This window comes from Gopherus evgoodei, chromosome 7 (genome assembly GCF_007399415.2).
Source record: "Gopherus evgoodei ecotype Sinaloan lineage chromosome 7, rGopEvg1_v1.p, whole genome shotgun sequence".
NCBI lineage: Eukaryota > Metazoa > Chordata > Testudines > Testudinidae > Gopherus > Gopherus evgoodei.
Window position 1 is genome coordinate 59,588,665 of NC_044328.1, and position 21,118 is coordinate 59,609,782.

The 21,118-nt window shown below is 39.9% G+C and overlaps 1 protein-coding gene across 1 annotated transcript in view; it reads left to right on the top strand.

Annotated features, from left to right (window-relative positions):
* The first annotated feature begins 5,198 nt into the window (after positions 1-5,198).
* Positions 5,199-21,118, top strand: part of RASGEF1A (RasGEF domain family member 1A) — a 285,401-nt gene continuing 269,481 nt past the window's right edge. The window contains exon 1 of the mRNA XM_030570254.1: positions 5,199-5,342. The gene's annotated coding sequence lies outside the window, so the exon portion shown is untranslated. The remainder of the gene's footprint in view (positions 5,343-21,118) is intronic.

Here is a 21,118-nt window from a genome sequence, read left to right on the forward strand (position 1 = left end):
GATGGGTAAACTAAAGTGCCTCATATTAAATGAGGATATTGATATAATAGGCATCACAGAAACATGGTGGAATGAGGATAATCAATAGGATACAGTAATACCAGGATACAAAATATATTGGAAGGAAAGAACAGATCGTGCTGGTGGAGGAGTGGCACTATATGTGAAAGAAAGCTGTCATAAACAGAGTGTTAAGGGTTAATGTCTCTTATACCTGTAAAGGGTTACAAGCAGGAAACTGGACACCTGACCAGAAGACCAGTCAGAAGACAAGATACTTTTAAATTTGGGTGGAGGGAAGTTTGGGTGTGAGTTCTTTGTTCTTCTCTTGGAGGATCTGAGAGAGACCAGACATTACTACAGGCTCTATAAGTTTCTTTTCAAATAGAAGGTAAAAACCAGGCGGTTTAGGCTTTTTAATTGTTTTACACTATTTGCATTTGTGGATCTGGCTGGTTAACTTTTATATGTGTAGTTGCTGGGAATATTTTGATTTGTATTGGTACTGGGGGGAAGTCTCTTTCTGGTATCTGTAAGCTATAGGACCCTGTATATTTACATCTTGAAGTTACAGAGATAATTCTTTACTTTTTCCTTTCTTTTATTAAAAGATTTCTTTTTAGAGAACCTGATAGATTGTTTTTTTTCTCTGCATGCGTCTGAGGAAGTGGGTATTCACCCACGGAAGCTCATGCTCCAAAACGTCTGTTAGTCTATAAGGTGCCACAGGATTCTTTGCTGCTTTTTTTTCTCTGTTTCCCTTGTTTTATCCCAGGGGATTGAGATAACTCACCAGGACGGGTGGGGAGACAGGAGGGGGAGAGATAACATCTCTCTGTTTCCCTTCAATCTGTTTGCCTCTTTGTGGAAGGGAAGGGAGATGCTTCTCTGTACGGTGATTTAAGAGGTTAGATCAGTATCTCAGGATAGCCCAGGGAGGGAAGTTCTGAGAGGGGGAAGGTGGGGGAATGGTTTATTTCTCCTTGTTTTAAGAACCCAAGGGGTCTGGGTTCTTGGGGTCCCCAGCGAAGGTTGGGGAGGTCAGAGTGCCCCAAAACACTATATTTTTGGGTGGTGGCAGCCTATCAGATCTAAGCTGGTAATTAAGCTTAGGGAAATTCATGCTAGTATCTCATTTTCTGAACTCTAAGGTTCAGATCTGAGAAAGAATGCTATGACAAAAGCGTAGACTCAAATGAACCAAACTGTACCATAGAATCTCTACGGATAGTAATTCCATGCTATAATAAGAATATATCATTAGGGATATATTACCAACCACCTGACCAAGATGGTGATACTGACTGTGAAATGCTCAGGGAAATTAGACAGGCTATTAAAATAAAAATAATAATGGGCAATTTCAGCTATTTCCATATTGACTGGGTACGTCACCTCAAGATGGGATTCAGAGATAAAGTTTCTTGACACCTTAAATGACTGCTTCATGGAGCAGCTAGTCCTGGAACCCACAAAAGGAGAGGTAATTCTTGAATTAGTCCGAAGTGGAGCACAGGATCTGATCCAAGAGGTGAATAGCTGGACCACTTGGTAATAGTGGCCATAATATAATTCAGTTTAACATTCCAGTGGCAGGGAAGACACCGCAGCAGCCTAACGCTGTAGTATTTAATTTCAGAAAGGGGGACTACACAAAAATGAGGAAGTTAAATAGAAATTAAAAGACACAGCACAAAAACTTAAATCCTTGCAAGCTGCATGGAAACTTTTTAAAGATAGCATAATAGAGGCTCAACTTAAATGTATACCCCAAATTAAAAAACATAAAAGAGAACCAAAATAGTGCCATCATGGCTAAACAACAAAGTAAAAGAAGCAGTGAGAGGCAGAAAGGCATCCTTTAAAAAGTGGAAGTTAAATCCTAATGAGGAAAATAGAAAGGAGCATAAACTCTGTCAAATGAAGTGTAAAAGTATCATTAGGATGGCCAAATATATATATTTGAAGAACAGCTAGCCAAAGACTCAAAAAGTAATAGCAACATTTTTTTTAAAGTACATCAGAAGCAGAAAGCCCAATAAACAACCAGTGGGGCTACTGGACCATCAAGATGCTAAAGGAGCACTCAAGGACGATACAGCCATTGCAGAGAAATTAAAATTAATTCTTTGCATCGGTCTTTATGGCTGAGGATGTGAGGGAGAATCCTAAACCTGAGCCATTCTTTTTAGGTGACAAATCTGAGGAACTGCCCCAGATTGAGGTGTCATTAGAGGTGGTTTTGGAACAAACTGATAAACTAAACAGTAATAAGTCACCAAGACCAGATAGTATTCACCCAAGAGTTCTGAAGAAACTCAAACGCGAAATTGCAGAAGTATATTTAAATCAGCTTTTGTACCAAATTACTGGAGGATAGCTAATGTGATGCCAATTTTTTAAAGGGGCTCCAGAGGTTCTCCTAGCAATCACAGACTAGTAAACCTGACTTCAGTACTGGGCAAATTGGCTGAAATTATAGTAAAGAACAAAATTGTCAGACATATAGATGAACAATTTGTTGGGGATGAGTCAACATGGTTTTTGTAAAGGGAAATCATACCTTACCAATCTACTATAATCCTTTGAGGGGGTCCATAAGCATGTGGACAAGGAGGATCCAGGGGATATAGTGTACTTAGATTTTCAGAAAGCCTTTGACAAGGTCCCTCACCAAAGGCTCTTAAGCAAAGTAAGCTGTCATCGGATAACAGGGAAGTTCCTCTTATGGATCAGTAACTGGCTAAAGATAGGAAACAAAGGGTAGGAATATATGATCAGTTTTCAGAATGGAGAGAGGTGTCCCCCAGGGGTCTGTACTGGAACCAGTCCTATTCAACATATTCACAAATGATCTGGAAAAGGAGGTAAACAGTGAGCTGGCAAAATTTGCAGATGATCCAAAACTACTCAAGATAGTTAAGTCCCAGGCAGATTGTGAAGGGCTACAAAAGCATCTCTCAAACCTGGGTGAAAGGGAAACAAAATGGAAGATGAAATTCGGTGTTGATAAATTCAAAGTAATGCACATTGGAAAACATAATCCCAACTATACACATAAAATGATGGGGTCTAAAGAAAGATCTTGGAGTCATTGTGAATAGTTCTCTGAAAACATCTACTCAATATGCAGTGGCAGTCAAAAAAGCGAATGTTGGGAATCATTAAGAAAGGGATAGACAATAAGACAGAAAATATATTGCCTCTATATAAATTCATGGTACACCCACATCTTGAATACTTTGTGCAGATGTGTTCGCCCCATCTCAAAAAAGAAATATTGGAATTGGAAAGGGTTCAAAAAAGGGCAACAAAAATGATTAAGCATATGGAACAACTTCTAGCTGAGGAGAGAGTAATAGGACTGGGACTTTTCACCTTGGAAAAGAGCTGACTAAGGGGGGTATGATAGAGGTCTATAAAATCATGACTGCTGTGGAGAAAATAAATAAGGAAGAGTTAATTACTCCTTCTCATAACACAAGAATTAGGGGTCTCCAAATGACTAACAGGGAGCAGGTTTAAAACAAGCAAAAGGAAGTATTTTTGCACACAATGCACAGTCAGTCCATGGAACTCTTTGCCAGAGGATGTTGTGATGGACAAGACTATAATGGGGTTCAAAAAAGAACTAGACAAGTTCATGGAGGATAAATCCATCAATGGCTACTAGCCAGAATAGGCAAGGATGGTGTCCCTAGCCTCTGTTTGCCAGAAGCAGGGAATGGGTGACAGGGGATGGATCTCTTGACGAGTACCTGTTCTGTTCAGTCCCTCTGGGGCACCTGACACTGGCCACTGTCAGAAGACAGGATACTGGGCTAGATGGACCTTTGGTCTGACTCAGTATGGTCACACTTTTATTCTTATCTTTGCAGTGACCTGTCCCAAGTACCATCTGATATGCAACACCACTTGATTTTTCAGATCCAGGAGAGTTGGATAATAGGGTGACCAGATGTCACAATTTTATAGGGACAGTCGCAATATTTGTTTTTTTCTTTTATATAGGCACCTATTAACCCCCTCCCCCAACACACACACACTTTTTTCACACTTTCTATCTGGTCACCCTACTGGATAAGAATATGGTATTTCTAAACATAGTAAGGTTCGCCTAGCTCTAGCAGTGACACAAAGTGAATGGTAACTGGATGTACTGCCAGTGTTTTCAACAAAGCTCCCTGCCCCCCAAAAAGATACCATTCCCATTTAGCTTGTGGCAGCAGCAGCAGCAGCACATGTAGTGGGAACCTATTCATCTCTACCCCTCCATCATTCCCTTTGCCCTAAGACACAATACACTCCCTCAGTAACCACAAACTTCTATTACGCTGCACTGGAAATATTTCTTTGTTCTGAAAAAAGAAAAAAAACAAACAGATTTTGACAGTAGAATACAATATTCTATTTGTATTTTAAAAGGTAGGGGTGAATAGTGTCTAGGCATATCCTTCCCTAGGAAAATACCTGCCATTTGGTGCAATCTGGTTTATCACAAACACAAAATATTTGCTCCGTGGAGGTATTTTTATGATCCCAAAGGATAAGTGACATTTCTGGAATTGAGGATTTAGCAATATCCAGACACACAAGCAGGGATGATCCAGCAGAGGCTGGGAAATCATTCCATTTGAAGGCAGAATTTTCACATGTATCATCCTGGGAGCACCCAAGAGTCCCCTCCAGCATGTCTTGTGATTATGTAATTATTTCTTTTTGCCCACTCTTCAGGTCGCAGAATCACCACTTCACCTCCACTAGTCTGCCACTCTGTGAATGCAGGAAATCTATACAGCTGCCAGTTACACGCTGCTTTTCACACATACACAAGTCATATCGGCTGCTACTTGACATCCTCTTTGTATAGCATCTAAACCATTCCACTGACACAGAGAGAAACTGGAATCACTGAAACATCCAGAAGTTGCTCTGTGCATAGTTTAAAAAAATAATTTAAAAAAAATGGGCAAAACTGAGGAGGTTTTTAAATCAGAGGCTGCATCACATATTAAAAAGTAACTTTTAAACAGCGCATCGTATGTCAGGGCACCAAGCAGAGAGAGGGAGAGAACATCTACATGGTATATTCCTGTCTGTCTTTTCCTCTCTCTTGCTTTCTCTCTCTCTACCCTCAAACTCCCCCGGCAGTAGACTGCAGAATGGGACACTCTTGTTCCAAAGCCAGCCGGCAGCTGTCACACAGCAGAGGCAGCAAGCAGCCTGTGCAAAGAGTGAGCCTACGCTGTCATTTAGGATGACTCACTGGGATCTGGCATTAATTTCTCTTTTTCTGGTAGTGGACGGAGAACAACCAAAAAGCTACACTGGATCTGATCAAGGTAAGAGATTAACACATCTTTTATGATACTATATTGTTGAGTCTGAAGAAGTGCCAAGCTCTGAACAGAGGCTAGCATTGGAGCTAATTCAGTGGGTGTTTCAACACCTGGTAGTACATGCCACCAGTGTGCCTTCCTGGTGTTAACCCTGAGTATGCCGTTCCAAGCTGCATCCACTGAATAGAAAACCGGTGAAAATACAGCATTTAAAGTGCATTTTCCTCCTTAATGCAACTTTTATGAGAACACCACCACTGCCCCAGCACATATGAGAAGCATCTCAACGTGTCTAAATGATCAGGCATGCTTTTGTACTCGACTTCTGGGAATACAGTGCGTCAGGATTCTGTCATGGACTACTTGCAGACTCATCCTCACAGCATTTGTTTCATCACTTTAATTAGTTGAAATTCTGTAGTCCAAACATCTCCCTGGCATGATTTCCCCAGCAAGTGTTCTGAATGCAAATAGATTATATTCAATTTTTAGTCATTTTTAAAACTCCAGTACTTACTAAAACCATCAGAAGTGGTCTGCTGAGCACTGTATTGTGTGTGTGCGCGTGTGTGTATGCATACATACAAATCTTGTCAATACATTTCTTTGCTGTTGATCAAAAAATGTAGCATGCAGGAGAGTTTTTATGTATTTGTTTTTGGATAGGACAAAATCTCCCCCACCCTACCCCTAGATTCTTAAATTCCTGCAGAAATTCTCTTCTTCCATTTTCTGAGGAGGCATGTAATTTTAAGCAGAGTGATCTAAGCAGGCATCTACTGTTGCTCATACTTTTTAATTTTTGCTCTCTATTTGAAGCTTTCATCTAGCCTGTGTAGCCTCATCCCCAGCAAGCCAAATGCCCCATTTACCAATTGGGTTACTGCTAAAAGGTAGCACCATTAAATTGATTCTGAATTATATTTCTTTCATGTCATAACCAGAAAAGCAGACTAGCTGGTATCAACGCAGAATCCCATAATCTTACCCTTGGACCCCTTATGGGTTAACTGTACTGAAGATACTTCTTTTGCACTATTTCTCTTACCTGTTCTGTGGAATATCTTCTTGCAGTTGAGACTGGATGTACCTTTATTTATCACCCATTAAAAGGTGTTATATGCAGCATTGCCTCATATATTCTGTTTGGTCAGATCTGCTAGAATTTGACTTTTATCTGAAGGTGGGTTTTTTTTTTAAAGCATTTAAAAACAAGAGAAACTTCTCTGCAATTGTTAATATGAAAGAGTCTCTGTACAGACATGACCACAGATCCTACATTGGTCATGTCTAAGATGCTGACAAAACAGCAGTCAATGCTGAATACCATACAGCATTTGGGGAGCCAGTAAGACCACTGGATTCTTGACATAGTGTATATATTTTTGGAATCAACTCTTGCTTTCTCCACTAGGGAAAAGATGTTAATAGACCCTTCTGTACCTACTATCATGCCACACAAACATTTACACTAGTACAAAGCAATCTCAAAATTAATTGTGATTTAAATGTCCTTTTGTACTAATCTTCAAGAACAGGCAAAACAAAAAATGTTTGATATTTCAGCAGGGATTATACCATATCTTCTACTGGAATCAGATTTTCTTGTAAAATGTTCAGTGTGCATCAAAACTATATTTAAGGTAATTCTTTATCACTTGGGGGGCTTACAAACAGCTAAATTCATAAATGCCATGGATTTTCACAGCCATTTCACCTTTCTTAATTCAATGGGGCCAGAGAAGAAAACAATCCAAGATACAGTTTGGTTGATATATCACCATGATACTGCTTTTAAAGACTTAATACTCATACTGTTTAATTATAAATTAGTAGTTATTTATTTCACACAAACTCAGTAATTTGCTACAGTGGTATATGCCAGGGTCTCTGGGGACTGAAGAGCTATATTTGACCATGTCTGGCCAATGTCTAGAATAAAAAATATCTTATTCATAATTCCCCCCCCCCAAGAGACATCAGTATATGATCAATTTTTAATCAGCATGACTTCTTTTGGCTGGGAATTTAGTCTAGTTAAAGGTAGAATATCCAGTGAGAACATTTTTTTGTAACTTGGCAACAAGAGGGGAAAAAAATCAAGTTACATCAATCACACATGCAAACCTTGTATTGTGCTGTCCCATCTCTAGTGAATTAAACCCTTCATAGGGCTGATGTTCAAGACTTGTGAACCAGTAGGTTTAATATAATTAACTAATCCAATCAGTTGTTCTAATTACAAGAGTCAGACTGCAGGAAGCCAATGCAGACTCAGTACATGTGCAAGGAGCTGCCTCTAGAACAGAACAGAGTGCTAGTTTTTTTTGAAGCTTCATTCTTGCAACATGCATTATTCAAAAAATATGCCATTGGTGTAACCCAAATTCTGAGACTTTAAGCTAATGGGAGGTTGTCTGCTTTTGTTCTCAGAGACTTCATATCTGGCATTGTTCCATTTTTAGGGAAGAATGCCATTTCGCTCCATTCAGTTTATTGGTCATTCGGGTATATTATTTGCTGGTGGGAGCTGAAAAGAAGGAAAGGTTAAAATAAGTTGTGTTGCTCTGTAAAGAAATACTATCACCATGGCATCCTGTGCCTCTATGATATTTCTGGAGACAGATGCAGCTCCAGGCACCAGCGCTCCAAGCGCGTCCCTGGGGTGGCAAACTGCGGGGGGCACCTTGCCGGTCCCTGCGAGATCTGTAGTCAAGCAGCCTTCGGCGGCTTGCCTGCAGGAGGTCCCCCAGTCCTGTGGATTCGGAGGCGGGTACGCTGAAGTCACAGGACCGGTGGACCTCCCACAGGCAAGCCGCTAGGTCCACAGGACCAGGGATCTCCCACAGGCAAGCCGCTGAAGGCAGCCTGACTGCCATGCTTGAGACAGCAAAAAAGCTAGAGTCGCCCCTGTCTGGAGTGCCCATCACCTCTGTATATAAGTATTAGGGATGGCCTAAAACTGTCATGTTTAGATTTCAGTGGAAACTTCTTAACTGAGAGTTTGTTCAGATCTGGAGTTCTGGTTCAGCCAGTTACAAAAGATAGACCATAGAAAGTAGGATTCTCAATCCAAAGTCTGGAGCCAGAGTTTTGCTGTGGAACCATTTTTGATAGGAGCTTGGGGAGCCAGCCATTAACTCATATTCAATGTTACTTTTGGCTGTGGGGTTTATACTGTTATTACAGACAGTGTCAGACTCTCAACATTTCTGAAGTGGCTGCATCCTGTTCGGAGGTTGTGTTATCCAAGAGATGGTAACATATGGGAAGATGGCATAAAAATGACATCCCATAGAGGTAGCAAAATACTTTAACTGCCCAAGAGCCACTAAACATTCTACAAGTACCATACAAGTGCACTGAATTCTACTTGTTGGTGTCATTTTCTTGTCTTGGGGCTCAAGCAGAATGAAATTTTCATAATGAAACTCAAAATCAGATTAAATCTCACCTAGTTCATGATTTAGTTACCAACGTGAACCCAGGTCCAGTTTTCCAGAAGTTTTGCCATATTTTATAACCTGTGTGGAGGTAGGTTTATGGTACAGATCTATTTCAGAAATTGTGGACATTTCATAAAGTTGCAACCCAAATCCTAATAAAAATCAGCTACTTTGCTCAAGGTCAGGACTTAGTTCCGAAATGTCCCTAAACAGTATCTAGTCCCCACCAAATATAAAATCTAACCTCAGGCTAGGCCAGGGGTTGGCAAATGTTCAGAAGTGCTGTGCCGAGTCTTCATTTATTCACTCTAATTTAAGGTTTCGCCTGCCAGTAATACATTTTAATGTTTTTAGAAGGTCTTTCTATAAGTCTATAATATATAACTAAACTATTGTTGTATGTAAAGGAAATAAAGTTTTTAAAATGTTTAAGAAGCTTCATTTAAAATTAAAGGTAAATGCGGAGCCCCCCAGACCAGTGGTCAGGACCTGGGCAGTGTGACTGCCACTGAAAATCAGCTTGCGTGCCGCCTTTGGCACGCGTGCCATAGGTTGCCTACCCGGGGCTAGGCCATTTCATAGGAATGAAAATCATGTATCATCATCATTATGCAAAACGTCCATACAATACTTATGATTAAACATAGCTTGCTTTGATGAGAACAATCTCTTTTCAGATGGGTACAGTTTGACTAAAGCAATCTTTAGGTTCAAAGGCATTTAAAATTAGGGATGAGCGATCCGGTTTGGATTAAGTAAGAGCAGACTTGCACCTTCACCCCAAACTGAACAGCTACATTTTATTAAAGCTGACAGGTTTTATAAAAAGTTGGTTTAAGCTTAGGTGCTCAGCACTTTCAAAATCATGCTCAAGAGATGTACACAATCTCGCTTAAGTTCTCCAGTCCACTTCTTTAGAATCACATTTGGGTAAGCTTCAAGTAAACATTCACAATTTCAGGATTTATCTTAACCTCTGAACATTTAATTCATCCTTCACTACCTCAATCCCATTTCTTCTGATAGCGTTTTAATTCTCCATTAGGAAGCAGTATATAAAATGATGTTATATATAATGAGGATTAGGGCTGTCAAGCAATAAAAGAAATTAATCACAATTAATCATGCAATTAAAAAAATAAATCTGGATTAATTGCGTTGTTAAATAATAAGTGATTTAAATATGTTGGATGTTTTCTACATTTTCAAATATATTTATTTCAATTACAACAGAGACTACAACATGTATAATAGTCACTTCATATTTATTTTTATTACAAATATTTGAACTGTAAAAAGCAAAAGAAATAGCATTTTCAGGTCACCTCATACAAGTACTGTATTCATCTCTATCATGAAAGTTGAACTTACAAATGTAGAATTATGTAAAAAAATAACTGCATTGAAAAATGAAACACTTTAGTACCTACAAGTCCACTCAGTCTTACTTCAACCAATCTCTCAGATAACCAAATTTGGTTACAATTTGCAGCAGATAATGTAAATCCAACCCCCTGCCTTCACTAGCAGGACCAAGTACTGATTTTTGCCCCAGATCTAAGTGGTCCCCTCAAGGCTTGAACTCACAACCCTGGGTTTAGCAGACCAATGCTCAAACCACTGAGCTATCCCTCCTCCATCTTAAAATGAATGTGTGTTGAGTCATCATCCGAAACTGCTATAACATGAAATATACGGCAGAATGCGGGTAAAACAGAGCCAAAGACATACAATTCTCCCCCAAGGAGTTCAGTCACAAATTTAATTAATGCATTATTTTAATGAGTATCATCAGCATGGAAGCATTTCCTCTGGAATGGTGGCTGAAGCATGAAGAGGCATACGAATGTTTAGCATATCTGGCACGTAAATACCTTGCAACGCCAGCTACAAAACTGCCATGTGAACGCCTGTTCTCACTATCAGGTGACATTGTAAATAAGCAGCATCTCCTGTAACTGTAAACAACTTGTTTGTCTTAGTGATTGGCTGAATAAGAAGTAGGACTGAGTGGACTTGTAGGCTCTACAGTTTTACATTGTTTTCTTTTTGAGAGCTGTTATGTAACAAAAAAACCCCTGCATTTATAAGTTACACATTCAGGATAAAGAGATTGCACTATAGGACTTGTATGAGGTTAATCGAAAATACAATTTCTTTTGTTTATCATTTTACAGTGCAAATATTAGTAATAAAAATAATATAAAGTGAGCACTGTAAACTGTATATTCGGTGTTGTAATAGAAACCAATATATTTGAAAATGTAGAATAAACACCCAAAATATTTAATAAATTTCAATTCGTATTGTATTGTTTAACAGGGCAATTAATAGCAATAAATTTTTTTTAGTTGTGATTAATTTCTTTTTAGTTAATCGCATGAGTTAACTGCAATTAATTGACCGCCCTAACGGGGATACACTCCTTTCTAGCTGCTGTTTGTATTTAACTGTCTTATTATGAGGATCCTTGATGTATAAAAAGATTGCATTTGTATGACCATTCCTGATCCCCTACCGTGCATGGCTGTCAGACAGACAGGTGTTAAACTAAATGCTGTATTTTAAATAAGAATACTACAGTATATCCCTCATTTTTTCAACTGTGATATAAGCTCAATAATTCTGCTTGATGGACTCTTTTAAGCAAATTATATATACATAACAAGCATTGAGAGAGATGGTTAAGGTCGCAAAGACAAGAACTCAAAAGTTAGGAAATGCCAGAATTAAGGTTACTTTCGCAATGAATAGTACATAAAGTATTTAAGCTCATCTGAAAATAATTAGAGCAAAAAGCTTGTGCGCCTCTCAGTCCCATTTTCTTGACTTGCCATTTGGGGTGTCAATAATGCCAATTATTTTTCATGGGAAACTTAAAAAAATGTTTTGTTTGTTTAGCTAACATTTCCCAAAAAAAAACCACACACACAACCTTAAAACTTTCATTTTTTAAAGAACAAATCTGGTTAAAAAAAACCCCCCAAAAAGAAACACAGTTGTTAGGGCTTGTTTAACTGAAAACCAAAACAATTCTTTTACTGCAAACTTTTCAGTTTTTCATGGAAAAGAATGTTTTCTGCAAAATTTGTTGATGATAAATAGCAACTTTTTGATTGAAATTACTCTGCCAAAAATAAAACAAAACATAAAAATTGACCAGCTCTAATGAAGTTGATCATTTAAATATGCTCTGCTTTTGGCTAGAGCTGTACAAATCTGGAGTAATTCCATTCATGTCATTTTCAGAGTGGAAACACATTAAAGAAAATGTGAAAAGCCATCCAAACCAACATGCTTGCTCATTTGAATCCATTTTATCCTTTGGGACTCCATGCATCCCTTCTTAGCAGAAAGGCAGCTCTACTAGCCCCCCCAATTCAGATAACACTTCTCCTGACAATGAATAAGACTCCCACACTTACACAAGTTAACTCGTAGCCATGTCCATTTTCATCCAGATTTCTTGGGCAGACATAGGAAGGGTAATGAGACTGCAGAATTTGGGTTAAGGGGGAAAAAAATCATTAGCACACTGATATTACACCCCTGAAGTTACCACTAAGGAACATTATGCATCACTTAAATGAACAGGAGGCGGCAACAAGAAACCTTACATGTGGGATGCCAGGAAGAATAAGTAATAGTTCACAGTACTGCTCCGAGATTTGTGGGAGATTCAGGAGCAAACTAACCCAATCCTTGTCACATCCTACCTCCATTCTCTCCTATGGGCCAGGCACCTCGGCCAGACTGAGTTTCCCATGATGCACCACAGTTCATTTCCCCTTTTGGAGAGGGAAGGTGGTGCATCATGGAAGATGTAATCCAACCATGGAGCCTGGCCTTCAGAGAAATATGGAAGCATGAGGCACTTGAACAATGATGCCCATGAAACTCCATTGCAGCAATTCCAAATTAAGAGTATTTTCCCCCAAGAAGCTCTAATTGAAAGCTGGTCTAAAACGATCAGCAAGGACACTTTAATCCTTGCCAGTAGCAAAAATCCCCAGTGGCTGCAGATGGGACACTAGATGGGAAGGGCTCTGAGTTACTACAGAAAATTCTTTCCTACGTCTTTGCCTGGTGGGTCTTACCCACATATTCAGGGTCTAACTGATGGCCATGTTTGGGGTCGAGAAGGAATTTTCCCCTGGGGTCAGCTTGGCAGAAGCCCTGGGGCACGGGGTACTTGCAGGTTTAAACTAGTGTAGATGGTGAATTCTCTGTAACTGGAAGTCTTTAAACCATGTTTGAGGACTTCAGCAACTCAGCCAGAGGTTAGGGGTCTATTTCAGGAGTGGGTGAGGTTCTGTGGCTTGCAATATGCAGGAGATCAAACTAGATGATCATCATGGTGCCTTCTAACCTTAAAGTTTAGGAGTCAGCCAGCAATATCAGCTGTGTCTCCGTGACCTATCGAAGTCTTAAACCAGACAAACAAGGATAGTGGTCACTGCTACACACAGTACACCCCATGTCGTTTCCAATCTCCACACTTTATGCATTGCTATTTTTGCTGTATTATTACTCCAAGGTAGCATGTGCCTTCTAGAACCTCAACTGGTACAGGGCTGAGAGTTTTAAAAAAAAAAAAATTAAAGAGACTCCCAAAATCCTTTTCATTATCTCTGTGCTGGACACATGTATCATTTAATACAAATTGTCTGGTTTAGTTCCTTGTTTATAAGCTAATTATTTTATATTTGTGGACACTGAAAGGTATTTGCCATCCACTGTCACAAATAACTAAATGAACCAAATCAACCAAATATGCTTATCTGATTTTGCTGTTCCTCATTATTTTCTTCTGCCTCTAATTTCAGTATGCCCAGCAAATTTGGAAATCTTATTTTCAGCATTATCATTCAAATGGTATTTGACCCCTTGACCTTCCAGCCTAGAGGCAAGGGTGCCATCACTTGTGCCATAATGACACCATGTGAGAATGTACTACTTATCCAAGAATACATGTATTAAAGAGATAGTACAAGTACCTGATTGCAAAGATGTTATGTTACCTTATGCCTCAATCCACATGAGACGGTCGGACTCAATAGACAGAATTTTGTTAAAAATAGGAATTTCAAACAACATTCACAGTTTCTGGTTTTATTATGATGTTAGGCCCTTCCTTTTGACCATCAACCCCATATTTTAGTCAACAATGCCTCATATTTGCCCTCAGCCAAGTGAATGGTGGTCAAATTTCTAACCTATCCCATTTTGTCCTTCCTTTTTAGTGCAGGGGGAAATTATTGAGTTCACTAGAACATTATTTATCCCCCTTCTTACCAAATTTGTCATAAAATCTTCAACTGAGAAACTTGACATGCATGAACAATTCAAGAACAAGAAACAACCACATCCTCTTCCCTCCTCCCCTTTTTCACCATCAACTGAAAAGTACTTTAATTCAATAACATTTTATTTGTTTGTTTTGCCAGAATTATAGTTATAATTTACAAAAAGACAAAGAAACTAAGCAAGCTGACTTATGTCCCCTTCACTCAGTTAGAAATACTGTAGTAGAGACAATTTACAGAAAGAAACTCAGAGCAGGTAAAGGAAGAAGAAATGCATTGGATCACAGAGTTCAGGTCACATAGCAGACCCCTGACAGATGATGTATCTGCTTTTAGCTATGTTCTACATATACAAGTAATACATAGCATTTTGTCCCTGCTCTCTATCCTCCTCCCCCACCATACAGGGCTTTAACTACACAATTCTCTTTTGGGTAACAAATTCTTTGAAGCATACATCATCCAAGAAGTTTTTAAGTCACACACAGGACAATTGTATGATCCAGAAAGAGACTCCAATCAGAGGAGAAACCGTCCAGAACCAACTTCTTACTAATACAGAAGAAATGATTCAGAATGTGGGAGTAATATGGAAGCTTGGTATCTGTAGCAACAAGCTACTTGAAATCTCTAAGATATAATGCAGAGTTACAAGATAGTATTAAAGGACAACACCAACTTGAGCTCTAGTCAATCTCCAAGAGATGTGGAAGTGGTTTCATCTAATACATCTGTCTGAGTCCTCTGGCCAATTTCTGTGGCTTTACAATAATATTTTTATTACTTTAAAATGTTTCTCTCTCCCTGATTGCTTCTGAAAAATCCATACCAAAACCACATGAAACTGACTGCCCACACAGGAGAAACAATGAAATAATCCAGTCACAAAGTAGCCCTCAACAGCAATACTACATTCAATTTAGAAAAATTGGATGGAATTTAGAGAAGGTCTGCAAATGTTCTTCTGACTTAGGAGGCAGCATAAAAGGGATAAATATTCATGACTTGCTTGAATGATGACTAAGGGATGGAAGTAAACATCAAGAATTAAAAGTATTTATTTGAAAGGTCACAATGAAGCAGGGGTGAATAGGTGGACCGCGGGCCAAATCCAGACCACCAATTTTGAGTGGACCATGAAATCTTTTCAGTTACATTATTGCAGTTTGAAAAATGTTTCTCTGGAGTCTGGACCTTGACTAAAAAATTTGGATTTTCACAAAAAAATAATTGACTACCCCTGCAATGGAGTGTAACTATAAGTCATTGTAAGAAAAAAAAACTGTACCACTGAAATAGTACCTTCAATCCAATCTCAATGCAATAGTTAATTTAGCATCAGAACACCCATAGGAATTAGGTAAATATTTTTCCATTGCACAGGTAGGAAAACTGAGGCACTGGGACTTACCAAGGTCGTACAGGGAGTGTGTGGAAGAGGTATCGATAGAATCCGGATATCTTCTGTCTCAGTCTTATTCTTCTTGCCATCTTCCAAGATGGAAGGGATAAAGATCCTCCTTCGTACAGTCCATCCATCTGCATATTAGCCAGCCACATGCTGGAATAAAATAAACAAACTTTTTAAGGAGGGGGGGAATCAGTTCCAGCAGCACAAGTGCTAAAGGAACAAAGAAAAACGAAATGAATCATACTGAAAAGAGAACAGTTTAAACAACTGAGATGCCTAAGATTATGAGTTCTTCAGAGCAAGGAGAATGAGAGTATTTCCTATGCATTTGAAAAGCCATAGGCAACAGAGTTGTGGTGGGGGGAGGGCTGGTATCCAGGCCATGGCCCAGATACTTTTTGGTAGGGTCATACCTGAGTGGTGCTGTGACCCCACACACCAGGTCACAGTACCACTCACTCAAACTTGGAGTAGGGGGATGCAGGGTCGGAGGGAGGGGGGCAGGGTGTCAAGCTGCGGGTGTAGGAGGGTACCTGAGAGAGGAAGAGGAGGACCAGGGGCAGGAATCTATACCCCCTCCATCTTTAAATGGTGCTCTACAACTCCTGTGTGCTGCACCTGCTAAGTGGAGCCCTGAATCTGATTGTGTTTGTGACAAGGCTGGAGCAGGAATGGGGTTTAGCTTTAAACAATCTGTTCAAGGGCTTAAGGTTTGTTTCATGGGCTCTGGTTTAGCAAAAACAATACAAACTTGGCAGAATTTCTGCAGTTGCATTCTTTCCCTGAAGCTTCCCACCCTTCTGGTCACTCCAAACTACTTTCTCGCCTCTGTCCGCTACTCTTTATAGTGCTAAACCTAAGTAAACTCAGCTGTACTAATCGACTCCCAACTGGGATTGCCTCCGTGAGCTGAATGAAATTAACCCATAAAACTCCCACTAGAGGGCACCAAAAAACCTGTATACCCCCCATCAGCAGGCTTTGGAGCACAACTGCAATACAAAACACTCGTCGTAACAGCCATAGCCAGTTGGGGAAAGAAAGGAAGAAAAAAGGGGGGGGGAAGGGGTAACAAAAGCCACACACTATATAAAGAACTATGAAGAGTACCCACTACATTACAGTATTTACAAAACAAAAACTGCTATTAGCATAAAACCAAGCAAACCTATAGCTAGGGATTTGGCAAGAGAAACCAAAAGAGGGGAAGTAATTTACTTTCACAGAAAGAGTTAATTATACAATTAGCTCCAGTTTGAAATATTTGCCTAACAACCATTTACCTTTTGTGAAACAGCTTTAATAATGATAACTGCTTACGCTCATGTTTTCTCATTGTTTTGCTTACCATCCTCTGCTGCAACTACTATTATTACAATTGCAGTATCAGTAATAAAACAATTACCCAGTCTCAGTGCTGTTGAATGGGTTTGAAACTCAGAGTTGAAAATAATTAACTTGGGCATTCACGCTCATGATGAAGTTTGATATTGGAGAAAGGAAAAAATAAATAGAAATACGAATACATTTTATGCCAAGAAAGGACCATTATATTATCTAGTATGACTTTCTATCACAGGCCATAGAATTTCATCCTGTTACTCCTATATTGAGTCCAATAACTTGTACAGAGAAAGGATATTGTCTGTTTAGTTTTGTTTTACATAACCTAATTCAGGCCCATCTGTGGTCTGATTGCTGTATGGGGGAAATAATTTCCCTCTGCTCCATGCACATAAAAATGGCTCAACTAGTTTTGCTCACGCTTTCCAATAAATTCACTCTCACCAAACCTGGGAAACTTCATCCCAAAATGTATTTGTGAAAGTTAAGAGCAACTGAAAGAAGTGTGTTATAGTGGAAGTTAGAATCCAACCTTATAACAGGCCTTACCCCCAATGGTTGTATATTAAAAAAAAGCAGCAGCAGCAGCAGCCAAGAGTCTAATATGACAATAACAAAGATTCTTATACATTATTTTACTGATGGTATCATTTATATTTCTTTGAGCATATTCTTCTTGGAGACCATAAATGGAGGAAAAAGAGCCACAACTTTAAGCTGTAACATTAATGAAAAGTTCACCTGTGCTGCACCTCAAAATGTAAATACACAAATGCGCTTTGTGTGCCTTCTGACAAAGAGTATTTAAAGTTTCCTGCAGTCAAACCCCTATGTACTGAAAAGGAATTAAAAAATGAAAAGCTACCTTTTGTGAAGTAGGAGAGAGAGAGAGAGAGACCAGGAGAGAGTAATATCCCTGTGCATCTCTATAGGAGGATTAACTGTACAGAGAAAAAAAAAAAAACAGGCTGTGTTCCTAGCTTTCTCTGTGCTCCTTACTGCAAGATCAGTCTGCAGCACGTCTTCTGCCAGTGATTCAAATGAGGACCAGTGAGTATGAGAGGGGAGAAAGGAAAGTGGGGAAAGGAAAAAAGAACCGAGGGCTTCGCTGCACTGGCAATTTACAGTGCTGCAACTTTCTCACTCGGGGCTATGAAAAAACACCCCCGAGTGCAGTGCTGTAAAGCGCCAGTGTAGACAGTGCACCAGTGCCCTAAGAGGAGCAGGAAAGGATCAATAAGGAAATGAGGAGAAAAGAATAAAGGAACACAAAGGAGAACAAAGAAAAGAGAAGGGGGTTAAAGGTAAGAGAAAAGGATGGAAAGAAAGAAAGTGGAGCAACTTGAGTGATGAGTTGTCTTCTGGGATCTGTAGGCTGCCCTATGCATCATGTTTTGGAACTCAATAGAAGAAATGCCAGGGAATTGCCTCCAAGGTGCCACACCATTGAGCGAAGGCAGCTGCAGGGCAGCATTTGACCCCAACATTAGCCTGTCTCTGGACACAACATGTACACTGAACTCCATACAGGCAGGGCTCCTGGCTTGCCAGAGGAGGTAATGAGTTAGGGAACAGGCATTGCATGCAGCAAGCTCTCCCCTCAGGGTGGCATAACTTATAATACAGTATGAGTTCAAGTTAACACTGCTCTTGGCAATAGTAACTCCCTCTTCTCCCCATTTTTGAGACACTGAAGAAGGGGCCCTCCATTGTCAGTGTGATACGGAACATAGCTGTACTGTGGAGCTTCTGATGGTGAGGTAGACAGTTTTACATCCAGTGATAGACGTTCCTAAGCGGTGTGGTGCATTCAGCAGTACGTTGGTTCCACAATGAGCAAATAGCCTTTACAACAGCAAAAAACATGGGAACTTTTAGAATATGAAGGTGCGCACAGTAGAATAGGCAACCAGTCCCCAGGAGAACTTCCCTGGAGGTTGGGGGGTAGGAAGTAAAAACAAGCAGAGCTTTCTAGCCCCACCACAGATAAAAGATAGAGGAACGGGACACCCCAGAAGATAGATCAAGCTGGAAGGAACCCAGGACATGACAAAAGCAATCAGAGGTTAAACGAAGACAGCAAAAAGGAGGAGGAAGTGGAAGTCTGTTGTGGAGAACAAATTGTATGGGAGAGGAATTGAGGTGCTGTGGTACCATTTGGTGTTAAGTTCAGGAGCAATGGAAGACATTGGGACTTCAATTTTATTTTACAGGTCTAGGGTGACTTCTGGCCATCTTAACCCATTGTGATCTCTTCCCTGAACACTTTGGGTGCTCCAGAACCAAGCCTCCCACATCAACTAACTACTCGTGCATAAGAGCCTAAGGACCTGTACAGAAATTGAGCAAACCTAAGCACTGCATGTAGGGGAAAAGAAAATTAAAGTCATGTAAGAATCCACCATTTAGTCTATCACTCATCTACAGCTCTGAAATCAAGGCATTGCTTTTTCCCGCCCCCCAAGTTTTATGGCATTAACTCATGGCAACTAGTTGCTCATTAATATACCAGCTCTGGATGTGTTTTGACAACCAGAAAATTGTCCCTCTTCTTGAATTTAGGAAACAATCTATTTTCCAACACTTACGTGTAAATACAGTGAGACAGGGTGGAGATGCCCTAGCCTGTCCCTGGCAAACAAGGAATTAAAGGTAAATTAGGCCCTACCCTGAAAATTTATGAACGTGTCTAAATTTATGCACTCAAGTAGTCCCACTGATTGCAAAGAGCCAAACATGAGTAAAATTGATTGAAGGCTACAAATTTTAATTGTAGGATCACATACTAATTCTCAGATAACACCCTGTTTCTTTCTACACTGAATCAACATGTGTAATGTTTTTCACTCGTGAAATGTTCAACTATTTTCATTGTTGTACTGGTCAATTTGATGCAAGTTCTCTGCCAGCAAACTGTCTCTATTAGCTGATTGTTGCACCGGATTACAATCAATAGCACTCTTTAAGTTTAGAGGTTTGCTTAGTGCTTAATTTGTTCCAAGGCTTGCCATGGCTGAGTCTCGGCACCTCTAAGCTTGGCAGTTCATAGCCCTGGCACCTCTGGGCTCACTGTGTCAGCTATGAAAGTAAAAAAGTGCTTGAGTCCTGGCACCTTTTTCATTACAAATTAAGCACGGGGTTTGCCCTTGACCAAACCGTTCTTTCCCCATTGTTAGGAAGAGTATGGTATGTCAGCTCACTGTCTGCCACTATCCTACCTCAACAGCGACATGAATCCATCATTTCAGCAATGATGAACATAACAAGTTTTCTCAAGTCCAATAAGCTAAATACACAAAGCAGAAGCAGAGGATCTATTAGTTCTGGACCAACTGTAAGAGATTTCTCTAGAACCACTGTGTATAATCACTAGTAAATAGATGTCCCATGATTGGTACTCCAGACTTGCATGATTGCAGCTCTCTAATAATACTTGATGCATCTGTCATACTTTCCATCCTGCAGGATGCCAAAGCATTTTATAAACCACAGTCCTCATCACTGAAATGCAGCCACCCTTGAGGCAGGAAGGTGACTGTCAACTCACTGATGCACAACAGGGTAAGGAAAGAACATTTTGGCCAAGGCTGCAAGGGAATACCCCACTCTTATAGAAAGTACTAGAGAATCTTTAATGTCTATATTGAAACACAGGACCCTCAGTTTTAAAAGCAAAGAGACACAAACTTTACTTTGAACTCATTATTTGACTTGTAAGGATGAAGGAAAAGTTGATTCAGCCCTGCCTAATTAGGCTCTGTGGTTCCAGGGAGTGTAGGCAGCCCAAATCTAACACACAGGCTACTCTTCTTTATTGTCCACTCCCTGACACTAAGCTTCCCCTCCCCACCTCAGGGCTTGACCTTGCTGAAGCGCTTCTGCAGTGCTGAGCATGCACAACTCAAAGTCGAATCAGTGGGAGGGCCAAAGAGCTTTCAGGATTGGATGCTGCATGACGACTGATTTTCAGGGTCTCTGAGGGAAGCCTATCTAATGACTAATAAGAGTCACACCAAAGCGACCAGAAGTACCAGCAGACTGAACAGCCACTACTCCTCACACCCTTTCTCAGGGCTCCTCATTAAGGTTCCTGAGCATCTTCAGCTTGCAGTGGACTTCAGTGAATATATGAATACTTAAATGTGCCTGCAATAAAGTCATCTGGCTGACTCCTGAGGTTCTAGAAGATAGAAGAGAGTTAGTTTTTAAAATATACGTTTGTTCACAGCGAGCCCGACTATTGTAAAAGCTTATGAAAAGTGACAGTGAAAT